Source organism: Pseudorasbora parva, chromosome 13, assembly GCF_024679245.1.
Source record: "Pseudorasbora parva isolate DD20220531a chromosome 13, ASM2467924v1, whole genome shotgun sequence".
NCBI classification, from domain to species: domain Eukaryota; kingdom Metazoa; phylum Chordata; class Actinopteri; order Cypriniformes; family Gobionidae; genus Pseudorasbora; species Pseudorasbora parva.
Genome location: NC_090184.1, coordinates 24,842,971 through 24,864,326, shown reverse-complemented (window position 1 = coordinate 24,864,326; position 21,356 = coordinate 24,842,971). Strand labels below are relative to the sequence as shown.

General features: G+C 36.4%; 1 protein-coding gene across 3 annotated transcripts in view; it reads right to left on the bottom strand.

Moving 5' to 3' along the window:
• Nucleotides 1-19,535, bottom strand: part of slc20a2 (solute carrier family 20 member 2) — a 46,799-nt gene extending 27,264 nt beyond the window's left edge. Inside the window, exon 1 of one of the 3 annotated variants that reach the window (XM_067413611.1) lies at nucleotides 19,135-19,535. The gene's annotated coding sequence lies outside the window, so the exon portion shown is untranslated. Of the gene's footprint in view, nucleotides 1-3,681; nucleotides 3,963-19,134 lie in introns of those variants that run through there. The other 2 variants (XM_067413608.1, XM_067413609.1) reach the window with 2 other exon arrangements.
• Nucleotides 19,536-21,356: the final 1,821 nt, after the last annotated feature.

The window sequence follows — 21,356 nt, the reverse complement described above, 5'->3', positions numbered from 1 at the left end:
TCCAGAAAGGGAATAAAAACATCATCAAAGTCCATATGTGACATCAGATGGTTGATTACAATCTCTTGAAGCATCGAAAATACATTTTGGTCCAAAAATAACAAAAACTACGACTTTATTCAGCATCGTCTTCTCTTCAATGTTGGTTTTCAAACGTCAAATAAAGATTCAAATGGTCATGAATCAGTGAATCGATCAATGATTCAGATCGCCAATGTCACGTGATTTCAGCAGTTTGGCATTTTGACACATGATCCAAACTGCTGAAATCACTTTGATGATGTTTGTATTACCTTTCTAGACATGGACAGTAAAGTGTGCATAGACTGCATATGCTCTAGTACTAAAATATAAAATATCTTAAACTGTGCTCTGAAGATGAACGGAGGTCTTACGGGGGGGGGGGGGGGGGGGACGGGTGGAACGTGACATTAGAGCGAGTCATTAATGACATCAATTTCATTTTTGGGTGAACTAACCCTTTAATTTATATTTAAGATGGATTAACTTTAATCCTGTTGCTCCATAACTTTAAACTCAGATTTAAATCTTAATTATGGATTAATTTTAAATTTACATGTCAGGAGGTTTAAATAAAATGAAGTGCACCAACAATTAATCTATGCAGATGATTGAACAGAGATAGAAACAGTGGGTGTGTCGTCAGGACACAGAGAGGTGTTTATTTCTAATTAAAAAATAAAGCTATTAAAGCTTTATAAAGCTTTTCGTCTGCTAGAGGGCACTTATTCAAAACAAAGCCGTAGTTTGATGACGCCAAGTTTGAGCGCAGAATCTTGGAACATGTGATCTTCACCTCACAGCCGGTGGAAAAGAATTGGGAAAGGACTCATATTCATGGATGCGATTATTAACGTTACTGTAGTATAAAGCAAAGCAGGACAAAGTGTTATGGGAGCTGAGCAAAGCTGCTGGAGCGATTGCTGAGCAACGAGACTTCTATTATGACGGGACAGGACACAGTCGCGGGCGCTATTTCCACTTTTCCAGTAATGAGTATGCGGTAACGCAGCTCTGTTTATCATATTAGATACATTTAAAGGGTTAGTTCACCCAAAAATTAAATTTCTTTCATTAATGACTCACCCCAATGCCGTTCCACACCCGTAAGACCTCCGTTCATCCTCGGAACACAGTTCAAGATGTTTTAGATTTAGTACGAGTCCTTTCTGTCCTTTGATTGTCTTCTCTTCCACGTTTGTTTTCAAACCTCAAATAAAGAATCAAAAGGTTGCGAATCAGCAGATTGATTCGTGATTCATATCGCCAATGTCACGTGATTTCAGCAGTTTGCCAGTTTGACAAGTGATACGAATCTTGAATCATGACCGTTTGATTCTTTATTTGAGGAACACGGAAGAGAAGACCATGCTGAATAAAGTCTGTTTTTTTGTTATTTTTGGACCAAAATGTATTGTCGACGCTTCAAAAGAGTCTAACTAACCAACTGATGTCACATATGGACTACTTTGATGATGCTTTCATTACCTTCTGGACGTGGACAGCAAGTGGGCATAACATTTCACCATTGCAGGTCATTTATGCTGCATCGAGAATTGTCATATGAACTCAAACCGTAAAATAATCACATTGCTTTTGAAAGTTCTGTCGTTTGTTTTTGTTCATTAACATTACATTTGCAAGTATGATTCTCAGCTTGTGAATTAACAAAACTTGCCCACAGCCTCTTCAAAGCTATTCACAAGCTTCCAAGATTTTGTTTGAAATTTGTTGAAATAAATATTTTTTAAAAAGAATACAGTGTCAGTGTCTCCGCTGAATGTAACTCTCCTGCGTGTCCATAAAAAATGAATAAGCTTCATTCACACATTTCCAAAAAAATATATCGACTTCTGTCAGCTTGTTGAACCCATTTTGATTTTAACATCGTATAATGATGGCTGAAGCAGCAGCGAGTGCCCAGCGTGTGACACTGTTTTCACGGTAACCAGATCAACATTGTGAACCGAATTCTTCAAAACTTAAGTGAAAACAAATGAACATGCAATGCAATTAAATATATTTTCTTCCCTGCAAATGAAGGAGAATGTGAATATTTGATAAAGCCAATCCGTATTGAGTATCAGCAAATGCAAAACGCCATTAAAGGTACATTTTTAAGTTAAAAAGTGATAAAAGTTATGTAAGCGTTAAAAGCTCTTTGTGGTTTCTCGGTTTGATCGATTTGAGCAACAATAAACCACACAAAACACACATAGGCATTTTGAGTTTTTTTAGTTATTCCTACAGTGACACATAGTTTTTTTAGTTATTCCTACAGTGATTCCAGTAGAAAATCACTTCCTGCCCACCATCTGCATTTTGCACCTGAGCAGTGATGTCACGTGCAAACATCATATTGTTTTACATTCTAATAATATTTCACAATATTATTGTTTTTAATCAAAATAAATGCAGCATCAATGAACATGAGAGATTACGTTTAATGTTTTATTTAAATCACCCCAATCATTTGGTAATCTTTTCATACAAATTACATCTATTCATTTATCGCATATCTGTTTTAGTACAAAAAATGGTAGTAGTCAGTGAACTTCTAAAGAAGTTATTATAACATGCGGCAGATGCTGGGTTTTTCAGCCTAATAAAGCACTCTTGAGATACAAATGTCTCGTCTCATGCATACTAATAGCAGGTCTGGATTTTAAAGGGGTCCATTTTAGAATTAATAATGATTGCAATACATTTTTGGAAAACTGTTGCAATACCAAAACACTGATACTGCCATGTGACATCAGGACAGGGTGATAAGCTGAGACAATTTGGATGAAATGAGATGCTTCTGCTGCTCTCGGAAATTTGAGGTCTATTGCTTTTTGGCCTTCGGCTCTTTAGCAATCTTTGTAACAGGTTTAACAGCCCATTTGCTGACAGTATCTGTCAAAGCCTATTTTTCATACTATTGCTCAATTATTTTATTTTATTTTTATGAGAAGACAACCACTTTACTCAGAGATTAAATGGATATCTAAATTATTATTTGTTCATAAGGTTGACCTTGTTTAAAATGTGAGAAATGCAATCAGCCTGCCATACTTACATTTCTTCTGCTAGTTTTGTTTACCACAGCCTTTCATTGTACGGACAAAAAAACATATGTCTGAGAGATAGTTTATGTTCCAGAGAAAAAAGTCAAGACATACGAGTTTGGATTGACATGTCGGGTATGTAAATGACGAAAGTATTTTCATTTTTGTAAGAACTATTCTTTTAAGGGCCCATACACAAACCCTTGTAAACCCTCTAGGCTTAATGATTTATGATGCATTGCACAGCTTCACGCAGACATGAAATGACACCTTGGGACATTCAATGCTATCAATCCCTTGGACATGAAACAAGCACTGGGAGCAGAATATCACCTAACTAATCTGAATATTAAAAGCATTCAGCTTATACTTTGATTGTTAAACGCAAGAAGAGAGATGTGTGTTTTTTTATATACATAATGATAGTAAAACAATGCACCCTGACTAGTTTTTACAACACATTCCTCTTGATACTGACATGCCCTGTCCGGTATATGAGGTACATAAAGAACCTGTTGCATTAGACACGACACAAGAAGAAAGAAGAGAGTGCAGTAAAAATGTGTCTGTAATGACTGCAGCACTCTAAACTCTAATCAAGTGTACTCACCTTTGGGCTACGCAGTGCTCCAAGTTTTCCCCCTTTTTTGAAAGTGGGGTCGGAAAAAGGTTTTTTAAAAAAAATGAGAGATGGACAGATTAAACAAGAGAGATCACGAATGAAATAATGGTGAAAATGCTAAACTGATGTGCTGACTTATGCCAGTAAAATAGGAACAATGAGACTGGTCAATGGATTCAGACAAAGAAAAGATCACAACGTAGTGTAAAATGTAGTATGAGGAATTGCCAGATGGAGAGTCAGACGTGTTGCAGGACAACAGCAGCGTGATTCTCATTGAAAAACCTGTCACTGCAGTCTAGACTGCTTCTTAAAAAGAGGCATCAGCATCACAGGCCAGCCAGCCAATCACATATACGCTCAGTGCGAGCAGTGGCTCTGATTGGCTAATGCAGCATGGAAAGAAGGCGTGACGAGGAAGATCAAGCCAGTGAGAGCGAGGAGAGAAGAAGAGGGGTGGGTGATTCCTCTCTAACAGTCAGGAAAAGGCATGCAGTTGCACCAAGGACATTCAACATTGACTGCTAGCTCCATAATATCTGCATTATGTCTCTCTAAAGGCATTTAGTATCAAATCATTTTTTGTATCAAAAAATTAATAAAGCACCTCAGAGTTCTCTCTCCTCAAGTAGAGCAGCCAAATTCATAATTCATTTAAAAAAAAATCGAAATGATGGGATATGCAAACTCCCATGGCAAACCAAATAAAAATAAGTATTTGGAGTGGGGTAATTGCCAGGAAACAATTACATATTTTATATATATATATATATATATATATATATATATATATATATATATATATATATATATATATATATATATATATATATATATATATATATATATATATATATATATATATATAACAGAAAATCAAAACAAACTAAACCAAAATACATAATACTGTCAAATAAGTATTAATATTATAGTTGGACAGTACAACAACAACAAAAATCTATCTTAGCTAAAAGACTAAAATAGGTGTGCAGTAGACATCCCTGGGATTTGTATTTCAAGTCCCTAGTAAGGCTGTCGTCTTTTAAGAAAGGAAGGACTGAATGATGAATGTTTCTGACAGTAATATGCGGACATAATCTCCTCCACAGTCTCAGTGAACAATAAAATCGCATCTGGTTTCATAATCTTATCATGCAGAGCTCCAACACCTTTCGACCAATGATTTTGCATTATCTTTGCATGACATTTCCAGTCATTTGGATAAACTCAACTAACTCAAAAGGAAGGATTTTTCTGCTTCCCTGGTTGGGACAGTATAGTTCAGATTTCTATAAGCTCTGTGAATATTTTCAATGACCCCCATATATATTGCAAATATTTCTGACCTTGATATTTATTTTTAAAAATTTTTTTTTTTTTTTTCACACATATATGAAATGTCAAATAGAAAAATGGGTAAGTATAAGGATTTGAGCAAGTTTGACAAGGGCCAAATTGTTATGGCTAGATGACTGGATCAGAGCATTTCCAAAACTGCAGCTCTTATGGGTGTTCCCGGACTGCATTGGTCAGTATCAAAAGTGCTCCAAGAAAGAAACAGTGGTCAGAGGGCAACAATGGGGCGGCCATGGCTCATTGATGATATTTTGTTTTATTTTAACATCCTTTATCATAGCCATCACAATTTGGCTCGTGTCAAACTCGGTCAGATCCTCATACTTTTCCATTTTCCCTGCTTCTAACACATCAGCTTTGCGGACAAAATGTTCACAATGTTCACAAACATTTTGAAATGTTTCAAAATGTTTTAACGATGTAACAATGTGTGATCTGATATTATTGATTATGTCCCTAACACTCAGAGAGTGCAAGTATACACTGTGTGTAGTCTAGTAGACTAGTGCGCATACGTGCATGCTTTCATTTCGTGACTTAAGTCTATTTAAATGCAAAAAAACGTCCCCAAAATTCAAGATAAGGCGTTCAAAATTATTTAATGTAGTTAATCAATATCACACGAACCGTGGATGAATGGATAGATTGATTCCAAGACTTTTTTTTTTACTCTGTCTTCCTTTCTTTCTTTTTGTTTTTCTATCGGTCTTTGTTTCTTGCAGTGTTTGGAACAATCAGTGCTTTCAGGATGATGATATCATTATCATGTGCCCCCTCCCATTCACACTCCACCTCTCTCGTTCTGAACAGTGAACAGTCAGACAAAAACAAAGCCAGAACATGTCGAGCTACTAACCCTCTCCAGCACATCACAGACTGCCGCGCGCTGCTGACACTTGAGGGATGTCTGTAGCCCTGAACTGATCAACTCACCCTCAGGTCATCCATCTCTCAGTCCTTAAAATAGCCAAACCTCCAGAAACAATCATTCATCCACCGCTGAGACTGTAGCTATAGGTGATAGCTGCAGTTATTAGAACACTCTCTCCAACAAGCACCGTCAGAAGGGGATGACAGCCTGTCAGACATTGTCATAAGCAATTCTGGGACTCATCTCTCTCACATCTACACAGTCTTGACTCACAGACTAAGTGCAATACCGGCAGCACATCATGCAGTGTTTCAGAGCACAACACTTTTATCAACTTGTCCTGTGGCACAGAGATACTCTAAACAAGTCTGTGCGGTTTCGGGCATCATGGGAGATAATAAATGGGTGTTTTCCGAATACAAATCCGTAAAACAAACAAACAACATTTGCAGGATGCAATTTAACAACTTCCTTCTCTTTCTTTGTTGAGCTGACGAAAGAGACTGAAAACCACAGAATAACAGCAATGTTTACAGTGCTCATTCTGAGAGCACTGATGACATTACAAATGAAGGACCCATTATGGATGCAATGCATTAATAGTAAAATTCTGGCTGCTACTGCAATAAGAAAATTCTGAACTTAGACATCAAACACACTCCCAAACTTTTGGCAATGACCTCTATTCTTGCAGAAAATTTAAATAAAATAAGATAATTAAATTACTTTTAAACAGAAAATCTTCAGACTCTTCATGTTTCAAAGCTTGGTTGTGTGAATTGTTTCACAACTGGAGAGGAGTCCAAATCTCATCGACAATTCCAAACTGTATGGCAGCTTTTCGTGGATTTCTTCAAGTCTGAATAATGTATTATTATTATTGTTCTCATTGTAATAATCCATTGAATCTATGATTGTGCTTTGCTTATGTTAGACATCGCCCTTGTTTTGTTTTGTTAGGGTTGTTATGGCTGTATTGTTTAGTTGTCTTTGTATTTTTAGGTTAGTACACTATGTAAAAAATGTTAATAAAATATTAAAATTATACTTTAAAACGTTATTTAAAAAAAACTAACAAACAAAAAAAGAAAGCTCTAAACTGTTTTGACTAAATAACAAAAAAGAACCATTTCAAATGCTAAAAGTTAATTCAGACATTTTAAAACGCAGGATATGTCAAATTAATATTAATAATTTTGAGATTTGATTTTTGTAAATATTACACGTGTTAAATGTAAGCATTAGATGATGTCGAAGCTAATGTAAATGGGGAAAAAACCATGAATGATTAAACACCCATCAATCAATTAATCAATCAATATTGACAATTTAAAATAATAATAATAATAATAATAATAATAATAATAATAATAACAACAACAACAACTGATATGGTACCAAATCCCAATAAATCAGGCAATTCTTCATAAAGGTGATACATAAATTATGAAAATATGTTTTAAATGCAACAAATAAGAAATATTGCACACACAAAAATTAATGATAAAATATTAATTTTAATAAATATGATTAAATAATAAATAGTTATTAGGGGAAGGCCAGTCATTACTTAAAAATAGTTATGAACTATTATAGTCATGTTAAAATTCAAATTGTTCTGAATTTAGAGAAAAAAGGGCTTTTGAACCAAACTAAAAATCAATGATTTGTAAATCAAATCAGTTCTCTGCGATCATAAAGATACACAGGCCTGATGTTTTCATTGCTTTTTCAGTCAAAGCTCGTGACAGGAATCCTTCGTCAATAAAGCGCTCAAAATCAACAATGAAGCTCCACAATATCATGACCCCCGCACAGGCATTGATGGTTTCAGATGTCTGCCAATAGCTGCTTTTACACTGATAGCAGGGTGCTCACTTCCTAAACTGACCCTAGGGTGCTGGAAATAGTCGTGACACATGAGGCCGTTCAAAGAAAAGAGCAACCAGCTGTTCATGTACATATTCTATCATTAACTGTAATACATACAAAACACCCTCACAGGAACAAAATGCACACAGACACCCTCTTGAATGCACACTACTCCTCCTCTAGTGCCAAGCAGTAATTTGATATTTTTAGATGGGTACTCTGATGTCTGTGTGGTGTTGGCACGAGTAATAAGTGCTTTGGTGGATGGTCTTTGGAAAATATTAGTTTAGAGGCTCCCATTCATGTTTCCCAGCTTGAAAGCGTTGGAAAGCTTAGGTGTTACGCTGTTAAATGTCATGCAGCCACGCAGCTCGCAGTGTGACAAATGTCCAAATTAAGACCTGTGGATGGCTAAGAAATCCAGAATAGGCCTTGTGCTACTAATATAACTACTAATTTGTCATTAAAGACCACATGAAATGGCTTTGAAAAGCTCAGTTTTCCTTTACTGCTGGCAAACAAGAGGTGGGTATCAATGGGCTTTTTTTCTTATTACACAGCCATAAACCATAAAACATGCTAACACTAAGGCAAAATGCAGTTATCCATATATGCAGTTTTTTTTTGCCTTCCTATAAAAAAATATATATACATATACATAAATGCTTCAAAAATGCAGTTAATTCTGCTGCTTAAAGTCAAGTAGTGGGCACTGGGCAGCATGGAGCCTGAATGGTTAGCGTCACTGCCTCACAGCAAGAAAGTCCCCAGTTTAAGCCTTTCTATGTGGGATTTGCACCTTTTCCTCACATCAGCAGGTTGCATAAATTGGAGAGTCAAAAATTGTCTATGTGTGATTCTGTGTGAGAGAGAGAGCCTGTGATGGCACTGGCCATCTGTCTAGGGTGATTACTTCCCCTGCCTCTGGCCTAATGAATGAATGAGAATCAAGTAGGTTGAAATTCATATTCATATTCATATTCATATATATATATATATATATATATTTTTAATGAAGTTCCAGCTCACGTGGGGAAGAATGTTTGTGTGTTCGCTTCATATCACAGCAGAAGCATTTGTAACACATCTCAGGTGGCACTGGATTTGTAGACATATTGAGATTAAAACACAACGCTGTTTCTTCTATACTGATCCGACAGGAGGAATGGTGCAACACACTTATGTGAGTAAAACGTGTTTTTTAAATGTAATAGTATTGCATTGTTATAGATCATTTTGCTTATGTGTACATGTCTAACAGAACATATAGCTTTAGCACGCTGGACTCAGACATGTATGGGCCAGGGCTTGCAAAGCTCAACGTCCTGATTTAAAGGCAGATGAATCTCGTAATATTCTTTTCTTGTTCTGTGCTATTCTCTCCCTCTTGACTTGACATTTGCGTGTGCGTGCGTTTCGCACTTATATCTAACTTAAATGTTCATTAAGTATGCAAATCTTATCCAATCCTAGCCGTGGACGTTTACTTCTAAGTCTCCAGTGCAGCACGTCCATCAAAGCCCAGCGTTTTGGAGAGAGCCTCAAAACCAGTGTAGAAAATAGCTTATGATGTTTTTGAATGTAAAAACCACACAAACATCATTAGTTGATCTCAGACAACTATATATATATATATATATATATATATATATATATATATATATATATATATATATATATTTATTTAAAAGGCAGTTGATGACACCTTTTAAATTAAATTATTAATATTTTATAAAACGGAGCATTTTTTCTAAATTAATTTATATATATATATATATATATATATATATATATATATATATATATATATATATATATATATATATATATATATATATATATTTCAACCACACATTCCTGATATTATGACCTGAATGAAGCTTATGCAGCGACTGTGTTCGTCCACAACCGTGAATAGCGCAATATCTTGCTTTATTCTTCGCATGTTGTTTATTGCTGCTGGCTCGGGCAATCCGAACAGCTCCACGAGGGCGGGGCTACTGAACTACACATGCTTATTATTATGTATTATTACGCATTATGTTTTGTCAGTCGATGACGTCAAGATGTAAAACACGAACGTTTTTTGGGCTATAAAAAATTCTGGTGTCTATAAAAGCTTTTCTTTGACTAACAAGGACGTTTTCAGCTCTGAAACTTACAGGATATTCTTATATTACCATGACCTTTTATATATCAAAAGCGCAAGGGAATCACCCTTTTAATAAATTAATTTCGTAAATGTTTTAAAACAGTCAGTTAAATGTAAAATTGTATCTCCTATAGATGACCGACCAATGATCTTTGTCTATATACTGATAGACAACTCATGATGACATCATAAAAGTGAAGATACTGGTATTCCTTAGTAAGCTCACACGTTCTATTGAATCAATATGAAATGTTATGATTTTACTGAGAAAGCACTGCCTAAGGAGACATCATTTATATCTAAAGTCTCCCTGTACATTCTTAGAGCACAAACGCCCTGAGCAGGGAAATGGTTATTCATTTAAAGTCGGGAACTTCCCCTGCTTATTAAAAAGTTACATTCATATTCATTATAGTATTGAACATCAGCTCAGCAGGTGGACGAGACACTTCATGTATGCATTACAAATGTCAAAGCGCACATTTTGAAATAGGAATAAAGATTTATACCTTGAAACCTGAAACCACATTGTACTGATGTGTTTGTATTTATGTTGTGCTGTATTATTGCTTTTATTCACACAGTAGGCTAACTGCAAAAGCTTCAACAATGATTTTATGCATTTAGAAGCAGTTAATTTAAATTGATTTAAATGATGGTTAAATTAATAATCAATTCAACAACAAACACGGCACTGACAATTACACTTTACTCATATGGAAACTGGAAACGCTATAAATATGCACTGTTTGTTGCTCAATCAGAAAATAAAATACATGCACCATAACATATTTAGACCAATAATGCTGACTGGTTTGTTTCCGAGATGATGCAAAGCAAACTTTGAATTGTAATACAATAGAGTGCAATATATTAAATAGAGGCTTATATTAATCTTTATTGTATAAGCTATTCAAATCATTTTCTGCAGCTAAACACAGATGTGTTAATATATAATATTTTTTCCATAATTACATACATAAAGAAATACATTTTGTGTCAGTTTAGTTACCTGTGTCGGCAGTGTGCAGTAACACATTAACGATTTCACTATGACTCAAAATAAATGATTATATTCTACAAACTACTGACAATAACATTTCTGAAGCTTGGAACATACTCTACAAGAAAAAAGAAATTTGTTCGTTTTCTCGAGGTGGCAAGAAAAAAGTTTGTTCTGGCAAATACATTCCATACTTCCGAGAAAAGCAGGTGCTGATCATCTGCGTTTCTCTGCATTAACTACGCCCACATTAAATTTATGAACAATCATACAATAGTTCTCAGACACCCGCAAGAAAAAAGTTCTGCTCAAGGCTGCAACATACTCCGCAAGAACAGAGAAAAAAGTTCTCACTCCCAGGGCTGCAAGAATAAAATGAAGTCATTTAGTTCTCTCAGCCAGCCCTGGTTTGGGAATTCTCGCAGCTTGTTCTCGACACATCGCCTGAACAGAACTTTTTTCTTGAGGGTGTCCAAGAACTATTGTGTGATTGGTCATACAAAAGTAGGCGTGGTTAACGCGGAGAAACACAGATGATCGGCACCTGCTTTTCTCATAAAGTATGGAATGTACTGGCCAGAAAAAAAACTTTGCTCTTGTTCTTGCCACCTCGAGAAAACAAACTAATTTCTTTGTTCTTGCAAAGTATATTCAAAGCTTAACCCCCCCATCCACTGCACATTTTGTATGTCTCCCTCATCAGACTCACCTACTACTAATGAGCTGATAAGTTGGATCAGGTGTATCTGATGAGGGAAACATGATAAATCTGCAGTGGAGGGGGTGAGAGCTACTGATTTAGAGCATTTACTTGCAGAAAATGACAGCTGGTCAAAATAACGAAAAAAGATGCATTGTTTTCAGACCTTGATAATACAAAGAAAACAAGTTTATATTCTTTTTTAAACAACACAATACTAATGTTCAGAAAATCAGTATTTGGTGGAATAACCCTGATATCCAATCACAGCTTTCATGCATCTTGGCATGCTCCCTATCACATTGCTGTTGGGCGATTTTATGCCACTGCTGGTGAAAAAAATTCCAGCAACTTGGTTTTATTTAATGGCTGGTGACCCTCTTGCTTACATTTAAGAGGTTTTCAGTGGTTCAGGTCTCATGGCCATGACAGGGTCTTGATCTGCTGGTCCTCCATCCACATCTATACCTTGATTGGCCTATAGCTGTGTGGATTGGACCATTGTCCATCAAGTTGGGGAACAATGTCTTTGTTTTTATTTCACGGTGTCTTCAACTCCATAAAAAGACATTTATCTGTTTGTTTTTTCCAGCTCCTTCTGATGCAAGCTTTATTTCATACGGTTTTGCTTTCACCCTGAAGGAAGAAAGAGTTTTCCTTTTAAAACATCAGCAAATGTACCGGTCATTTCATAGACATATTTGCCAAAATTATGTTCTAACGGCTCAGTGACAGTATGCCTACAGCAACATCAAGTTGCACTAGAGGCAGCCTGTGGCTACTACCGACCTGCCTTTCTACATTACTCTTACATGCCAACTGCCAACAGAAATTAGAATTTCAGTCACACTGACTGGTCACAGAGCTACATTTTATTACCAGTCCGATATGCTTTTTTGTTTGTTTTTACAATTCTGCCATCTCTAGCTTGAGTGACTGAAAGATTCACTGATGACAAACACATGACAGACCTGTGCACTGTTTACTGACAGGTCCAAAATTTTCACCGTTACCCTAGCAGCGATACACTGCCATCTGGGACTCGTGCCAGTTGCCGAGGAGTGACATCCAGACAGCAACAAGCAGCCATGTATTTCCATGTGACAAAAAGAGAAAACAAACCCTCGTCAGTTCTTTACACACTAAACTTGTACATACTGGCAAAGCACAAACTTGTTTGATGTCAAAGGGCATGCACAGGGTGTTTCTGCTCTTTATTCAGTTCAGGGTGAGGCTCTGTGGATTCCTCCACCAAATTTATTAGAGGGTGTAATTGGAATTACTTTGAAAACTAAACAAGAAAAGGCAACCAATGGGCATTTTAAGCATTTCATTTTGTGCTCTTGTAACAACAACCTAACTCTTAACACCACTTAACCTGGTCATAAATTGAGCCACATCACTTCATTTAAAAACACATTCATCTTCATGATAGCTTAATGGAGTCAGTAACTTTGAAAAGCCAAGTGTTTGCCATAATGTCTTGTTTAGAAGCATTTCTGAATGTCGCTATTTCATAAACAAAGACAAACTAATGTGGTCACCTCCTTTCCTCCTGCTTATGTCATGTTTTTTTGTTTAAATTCCCCCTACGGTGGGAAATCAGCCACAATGTTCTGCTACAAACAGTACCATAACCTGTTGCGACATCTTCACAACACGGTCATGTCCATTTATAAAGAATTAGCCATTGTGTTTAAAGAGCACCTCCCAGCAGTTCCTCAGACATATCAATGACTTATTGTTCCTTTAGTACTGCAATGGGCATGGTAAATGGGCAACTTGCCTTCCTTTGAGAATGCCAACCGAAGAGCCAAATGTTGTCGGGGATACACACAAGGCTGTGTTGTGAGTACTGGTATTCAAAGCTCAGAGGGAGCGTATTGAATGTATTGTGAGAATAGCAACAGGGAACATGGAAGATGGGTAATTCACTCTCTGTATATTGTGAAAAACTGCCTCATTCCTTCATTAAAGGTATAACTCACTTTCATACTAAATCTATATTGGTAAAACTTTAGTATGGGGAACACATTAACTACGACTTTTGCCTCAGTAAACTCCTAATTTACTACTAGTACTTATTAATAGTTAGTAAGGTAGTTGTTAAAGTTTATGTATTGGGTACACTCAGAAAAAAAGCTGGGGTGGTACCCTAAGGTACAAAAGTGAAAAGGTATATCTTTGTAACTTACTCACCCCTAAATGGTATAATTACTTTAAGAGTGTGTATTAGTACCTTAAAGGTACATATTAATACCCTAAAGGTACAACCCCAGTGAGGGCAATGTACCTTTTTTTTGACAGTGTAGGATTAAGAGATGTAGAATCTTATCATGAAGAATAAGGCATTAATATGTGCTTTATAAGTACTAATAAACAGCCAATATCTTAGTAATATGCATGCTAATAAGCAACTAGTTAATGGCGTGAATTGAACTCTCGCAGTGTGAACGGTATATTTAATTTAAAAAAATGTTCAGCATCAAAAATTACATTTGTGTCAGAGATTAAAAATAAACTAGTAATAAAAGAAACATAAAATCATTATATACAGGTCCTTCTCAAAAAATTAGCATATGTGAAAAGTTCATTATTTTCCATAATGTAATGATAAAAATTTAACTTTCATATATTTAAGATTCATTGCACACCAACTGAAATATTTCAGGTCTTTTATTGTTTTAATACTGATGATTTTGGCATACAGCTCATGAAAACCCAAAATTCTTATCTCAAAAAATTAGCATATTTCATCCGACCAATAAAAGAAAAGTGTTTTTAATACAGGAATCCTTTTGCAGAAATTACTGCTTCAATGCGGCATGGAATGGAGTCAATCAGCCTGTGGCACTGCTGAGGTGTTATGGAGGCCCAGGATGCTTCGATAGCGGCCTTAAGCTCATCCAGAGCGTTGGGTCTTGCGTCTCTCAACTTTCTCTTCACAATATCCCACAGATTCTCTATAGGGTTCAAGGTCAGGAGAGTTGGCAGGCCAAATGAGCACAGTATTACCATGGTCAGTAAACCATTTACCAGTGGTTTTGGCACTGTGAGCAGGTGCCAGGTCATGCTGAAAAACGAAATCTTCATCTCCATAAAGCTTTTCAGCAGATGGAAGCATGAAGTGCTCCAAAATCTCCTGATAGCTAGCTGCATTGACCCTGCCCTTGATAAAACACAGTGGACCAACACCAGCAGCTGACATGGCACCCCAGACCATCACTGATCGTGGGTACTTGACACTGGACTTCAGGCATTTTGGCATTTCCTTCTCCCCAGTCTTCCTCCAGACTCTGGCACCTTGATTTCCAAATGACATGCAAAATTTGCTTTCATCCGAAAAAAGTACTTTGGACCACTGAGCAACAGTCCAGTGCTGCTTCTCTGTAGCCCAAAGTGGCTTGACCTGGGGAATGCGGCACCTGTAGCCCATTTCCTGCACGTTGTACGCCTGTGCACGGTGGCTCTGGATGTTTCTACTCCAGACTCAGTCCGCTGCTTCCGCAGGTCCCCCAAGGTCTGGAATCAGTCCTTCTCCACAATCTTCCTCAGGGTCCGGTCACCTCTTCTCATTGTGCAGCATTTTTTTGCCACACTTTTTCCTTCCCACAGACTTCCCACTGAGGTACCTTGATACAGCACTCTGGGAACAGCCTATTCGTTCAGAAATTTCTTTCTGTGTCTTACCCTCTCGCTTGAGGGTGTCAATGATGGCCTTCTGGACAGCAGTCAGGTCGGCAGTCTTCCCATGATTGCGATTTTGAGTAATGAACCAGGCTGGGAGTTTTTAAAAGCCTCAGGAATCTTTTGCAGGTGTTTAGAGTTAATTAGTTGATTCAGATGATTAGGTTAATAGCTCGTTTTGAGAACCTTTTCATGATATGCTAATTTTTTTAATTTGGGGTTTTCATGAGCTGTATGCCAAAATCATCAGTATTAAAACAATAAAAGATCTGAAATATTTCAGTTGGTGTGCAATGAATCTAAAATATATGAAAGTTTAATTTTTATCATTAAATTATGGAAAATAATGAACTTTTATCACATATGCTAATTTTTTAAGAAGGAGCTGTAAGTTTAATATTTGATAAGACATTTTCCCACGTGAAAACTATGCCACCTCTGAGCAGTATGAAACAATCTCTGAAATGCCACTTCAGAAGCGCTTCTGTGTCACATTTGCTGTGTTACTTTGGCATTACACATAAAAAGAGCAGTGAGTAACGTGCGCAATGACCAATTTCATAACTGTTTAAAGCTGAATTATTTTGACCAACTAGTCAACTAGTCTAACCTATTGAAGCCTGTTTCCGCCACTACATAAAAAAATAAAAAGAGTACTTGCGACTTTTTATCTCAGAATTTTGAATTTGAATTGCGAGTTATAAAGTCATAACTCAGATTTTTCCTCACAATTGCGAGTTTTGAAGTCTGATTGTCGACCTTATAACTGGAAATTGTGAGAAAAAAAGTCTGAATTCTGAGACTCTTATTTTTCTTTAGAGATTTATTTTTTTTATAGTTAGATTGTTGATACATCTAATCCGATACCATAATGTCCCCCATAACCTGTAGTATAGCAAGCCTAAACTAACTTAATCGTTATACAGTTTTGACTGCCCATCGCGTGCCCCTCCCTTTTGAAGCATATAGAAGCTACTATGGCCGACACAGGACAAAGTTGTTGTTGTCTGAGACAGCAGAGAGTAGGCTAATCAAATAAATAACACTGCATAGTTTTCATATTGTTTCAAGAGCAGATAGGGATTTTTTTCTTTGTCCTTTGATGTTTTATTAACATTAAAGACAGTAGCATTATTAGGATGCTGTCACTTTAAGACTGAATGCACGTGTTCGCATTCACTTAAGTCATAACTCGCCGAGATGGGCCATTTTTTTTTCTTTTTTCTGTCCATTCAAGCACAGGAAGGCATGAAAGAGAGCTCAACTGTCTGAGACACGCCCTGAAAGGATGTTTAAACATCCCACACAGCGCATGAGTAACAAATTCCCTTTCCGTGTTCCAGCGCTCGATTGGAAAGGCAGAAAGATTTGTGATGGTGCAGCATTGACCGGTCACTGAACTGTACAGAGCATCGTTCAGGTTTGTTCACGTTCATAGTCACTTTAAAAAAAAACACCAACTGGCAAAAGCCAGTTTCATATACTTCCCAACGACAGTTAAATGTGTTAATTTTAGGCCCTGCATACAACCATACGATTTAACTTGTTTCAAAATCAGCTTGTTTGAGGTTAACTAAAGTTTTTTATATATATAACTCATTAATTGCTGAAACCAAAATTGTCTTGAACCTGGCCATTTCTTTTTTTAGTAAGTTCAACTTCTCAGCAAACACTTATCAGATGTATCCCGGCTACATAAACACTGAGAGGCTGTTGCTGTCTGATTTTATCACAATGCAAACAAAGCATGTGCAGCTGCACATGATGCTCTAGGATGAAATACTGGTTTTAAAGTCTCTTCATGCGTGTAAAAAAAATGCATTCACCTACACATTAATTATTACAGTATCTAATGATCTATATTTTAGGCATTCAGTGATTATTTGACATTCTGCCCATTCAAATCTGTGGAGAAATGTGTGATCTCAACAGAAGGTGAAGTCTGTTTTATAGACCCATAAAAGGACAGAAATCTGATACACTTTAATGATATAAAGCACTGTGAGGAAGCATACAAGGCTTCCAGTATATTTGAATAGCCTACTATTTGAATAAATAATTTCAGTCTTGTTGTGCTGATTCATATTTCATAGTATATGTCGATTAAGAGCAGACAAACTGTAGATTGTACACTCTTATGATTATATAAATTAGGAGACGCGGGAGTCTAGACATATTGATTTCAAATGTTTGCATGAGATTATTTCCATTATGCTCCTCAGATTTAACCAAATTAACTGGCCATTTTTATCTAAAGCATAAGTTACTCAATATAACAATGTATTGTTTAGAAGTAAAAGATTTCAGAAGTAAAAATCCCATTTATTTTCAATAAAGAAGCATTTATTTTTTAACAATAACTTAAAAACCATTGAAGACAGACCTACTGTGAGGTTTGTTAATCGATGGTAGATGCATTTTTTGAAGCCATCAAACCACATTATTTCTATTTTTTTTAAACAACCATATGCTGTGTAGTAATTGCCATAAAGCTCATGCTTTCGAATTGCTCTCGCTATACTTTAATGTCATACATCGACCGGTCTGCACAGCACCGCTTCAAGTCGAACACACCTTAAATCGGCAGTGGTCAGGTGGTACAGTGGACATGTTGTACAAGTCGAAACTCTCAAAAAATTAAGTTTACACATTACTTTAATTACAAGTTCTACAAGCATGTGATGGCTTTGAAATCACCTACATTTAAAAGCAAAATTCTGTGAAAACTAGGCTACAGTACCCATGATTCTGCAAATAAATATCCGCCAATCGGAGATTAGAGAATAAAAACAAATTCCAAATTGAGCCAAAACAATGACTTATATTTGTCAGTGGCATGCTTCTTGTGATTATAGTTAACTGTTACCGGTATTTCCCTAATTATTTTTTTTACCTTTGTCTTTTTGCTTGTAATTAAAGATTGTAATGTTGTGATTCACCTTGATGCTGTTTGGGGAAACAGGCAGCTGAAAAAAACATGTTGGACATACAGGCACTTTGTTATATCACTGCGCAGCTCACTTAGCAGTTTGTTATTTGTGTTGCATAGCAACGTTACTTCATAACAGATCGTAATAATTTAAACTTTCAACTATTTTATTTATGTTCTTAATAAGCAGCCTATTCTGTGGTAATTGTTCAATAAAACGCTTACTCTTTTAACCTTAATTAATTACTTGTTGTTAGCCTACTTGTAATTAATGACTAAAAGCAGTATCACAGATCCAGTCGGTCAGTGAATATTACATGTGGCAAGAGGGGATTCTTTTCGCGTGACACTGCTTAAATATAAAAAACAATTTCGCTATATTTTGTTGTGGTTCGTGTAAAATAGTTTGTAGTAAATAAGAGCTTCTACATCACAAAATGTTACAAAAGACAATCACGTGTATGCCGTCTCTCAAATCACTGCAGTCTGCCCGTTGCTGTCTGTCTCGACACAGGCTGTCTGACAAATGTATACATTTATATTAAAACAACATCAGCAAAAGCTTTGTCATACTCACGAAACCAACACTATGCTTAATACAAAGCGGTTAATAGCAGCATTAAATACCAGTGGGCTAATCTGACCCTGAGAAAAATCACGCAATTCCCTCCTTAATATACAAATCCCTTTACAGGCTTTATGACCGCGTCTCAAAGCCATATGTAGCTGCACACGAGAGTAACAAAGTAATAAGCGGGCCTTTTCCTATTCCTGAGCGCGTGGGTCTGAAAATATTCCCTGACGCGTGAATCTAATCCATTGACGAATTATCAACGGCTTGACAGCGGTCAGTGACACAGCTCTTACTCACCAAGAAGAAAATTCAGTCCTCCGTTGAGGCTTTGCGTGCTTCAGGCGACCAGTCTGAGACCCCTTACTCAATGAGGAGAATTTCAGCGCGGAGATTCCTAAAGGCTTTCTTCAGCTCCGGCGACCATGTTTGTCCTGACTAACTGACTGACTGACTGTTGCTGGTGTGCATCCGGGCGCTTGAGGGATCAGGGGGGCAGGAGCTTTCCGTGTACGGTGAAAAAACGGGAAATAACGTGTGGAGACAAATCAATGCGAAGTCATGTCCCCCTTCAGCTGAAGTATCAACCAAATTGCACTGGATTCAAGCAAATGGGCGTGTATTATGTTTATTATGGGATGTTTTAGATATGGCTATTACTGAAACGTATCCTTGCACGAGCCACGAGGTCACTGTTTTTTTCTGAAACCTCTAAGGAGGTTTATTGTAATGTCTGGATCACGTGACGAGAAATCGATTCTTATCCATTATGAATCTCGATTAGGATAATACTTTAGGTATCAATACAAAATTCGTAATATTGTCAGATATTATATATTTGTTTTATGTATTAGAAAGTGGGCTGGTATTTTAGTATATGCTACGTATTGTTACGTAACAGCATTCGCGCGTTCTCAACACATGCGCGCTACACGAGACTAGTGATGGGAAATCCGACTCCTTTTTGCGAATCGGTTCTGTTAATGATTCGTTTTGGAGAAAAAAAATGTTAAAACGATTCGGTGATTATGTTACGCTCGGACGTCACGTTGCCCCATCAAATAACACGCTAATGTTAATCAAATACGTTTTATTAATAAGATAGTTCATTGTAATTCCATCTGTGAATCATCTGATAAAACTCATTTATAGAAACTATATTTAATTACACAATGATATTGTTATGTAATTACATGATTTGCATTGTAATCGGAGTTAATTCGGGATATCACGTTGTGGCAAAACGTGTCCCAATTAATTTGCTTTAATTTGCATTTTCTTAAAATGAATCGTCCATACCAATTTTGTGATTCAAAAGATTCACAGTTCATTTGCTCACCAATCGGACACGAGAGTTCATTGGTTTTCAGCATCATAACAATAAGGTAACATTTAGAAATAAAACATTGACTTTCTAATTACGACCTGACTGCGCATCAGTCAGAATTTTTGAATATATTGATAGTTTTCATCTAAATAGTAAATACCAAAAAACACGACCAAAAAATACCAAACTTGGTGAACACCGCCATCTGCTGTTTAATTCCCGACATGCACATATTGGACGATAAGTGCTCGTTAAATAACAATAATAATAAAAAAACATTACAGTGAATATTGCACATTCGATAATAACATCCATTGAATCGTATAACTAGCCGGTTACTATTGAGCAATGAGGCAGAAAACATTTGACATCTATTCAGTTCAAGCTATTCCAGAGTGGGTAGTGGCTGGCAGAGCCAAACAAAGCCCTTCTATATATGAGGCTAGTTCAACTGTAAAGTGAGTGAGTGAGTTTCACTTTTGAGTCTCTCGCATAATGTTTTGGACAAGTAGAAAATGAGTAGTGTAATAGTGTAACACCTTTTTTACATTACGCATTGAGCTGTGGGGCGTGTTTTTTTTTAAACCGCTAGATGGAGGTGGAGCTCTTAAATAAAGTGCCACAGTGGGTTCATCAGCACTGCAAGACAGATCTGATGAGAGCAAGAGAAGGGCAGTTAGTGTGATTATGATTTAAAATGTCATTGTTGACTTTGATTTACAAGATCAATTATTGTGAAAACAAATGCGGTGTGCTATGCACCTTTACTGTAAATCAAGTTATAAAAGCTGATATTCAGTCATACCTTTAAGTCTTCCCATGAAAAAGAGTTTTTAGGTGATAAAGGGTGGATGTTCTTACTGATAAATTATTTATTAAAAAAATAACAAATAGATTATTATTTTTTGTTGAGTAAACATGTTAGTGCCTTATTATTGTAACATGAGCAAATGCGATATCACTATATCACTAATCATTCTCTACATTAACTATAACTGAACTGAATGTGGCCGTTTTCATAAAAGGGTCAGGCCTAGTGATATCAATAAATTAAGCTTGCAGATGTTTTGCATGTGGCAAGCTTTGTCTATAACATACTCACAAGATAATACCATACACAATGGTATGTGTCATATGTATTTATGCTAAAACAAATCACTAATGAGAATCTTTGTCAGTGAGGATGGCCTATCTT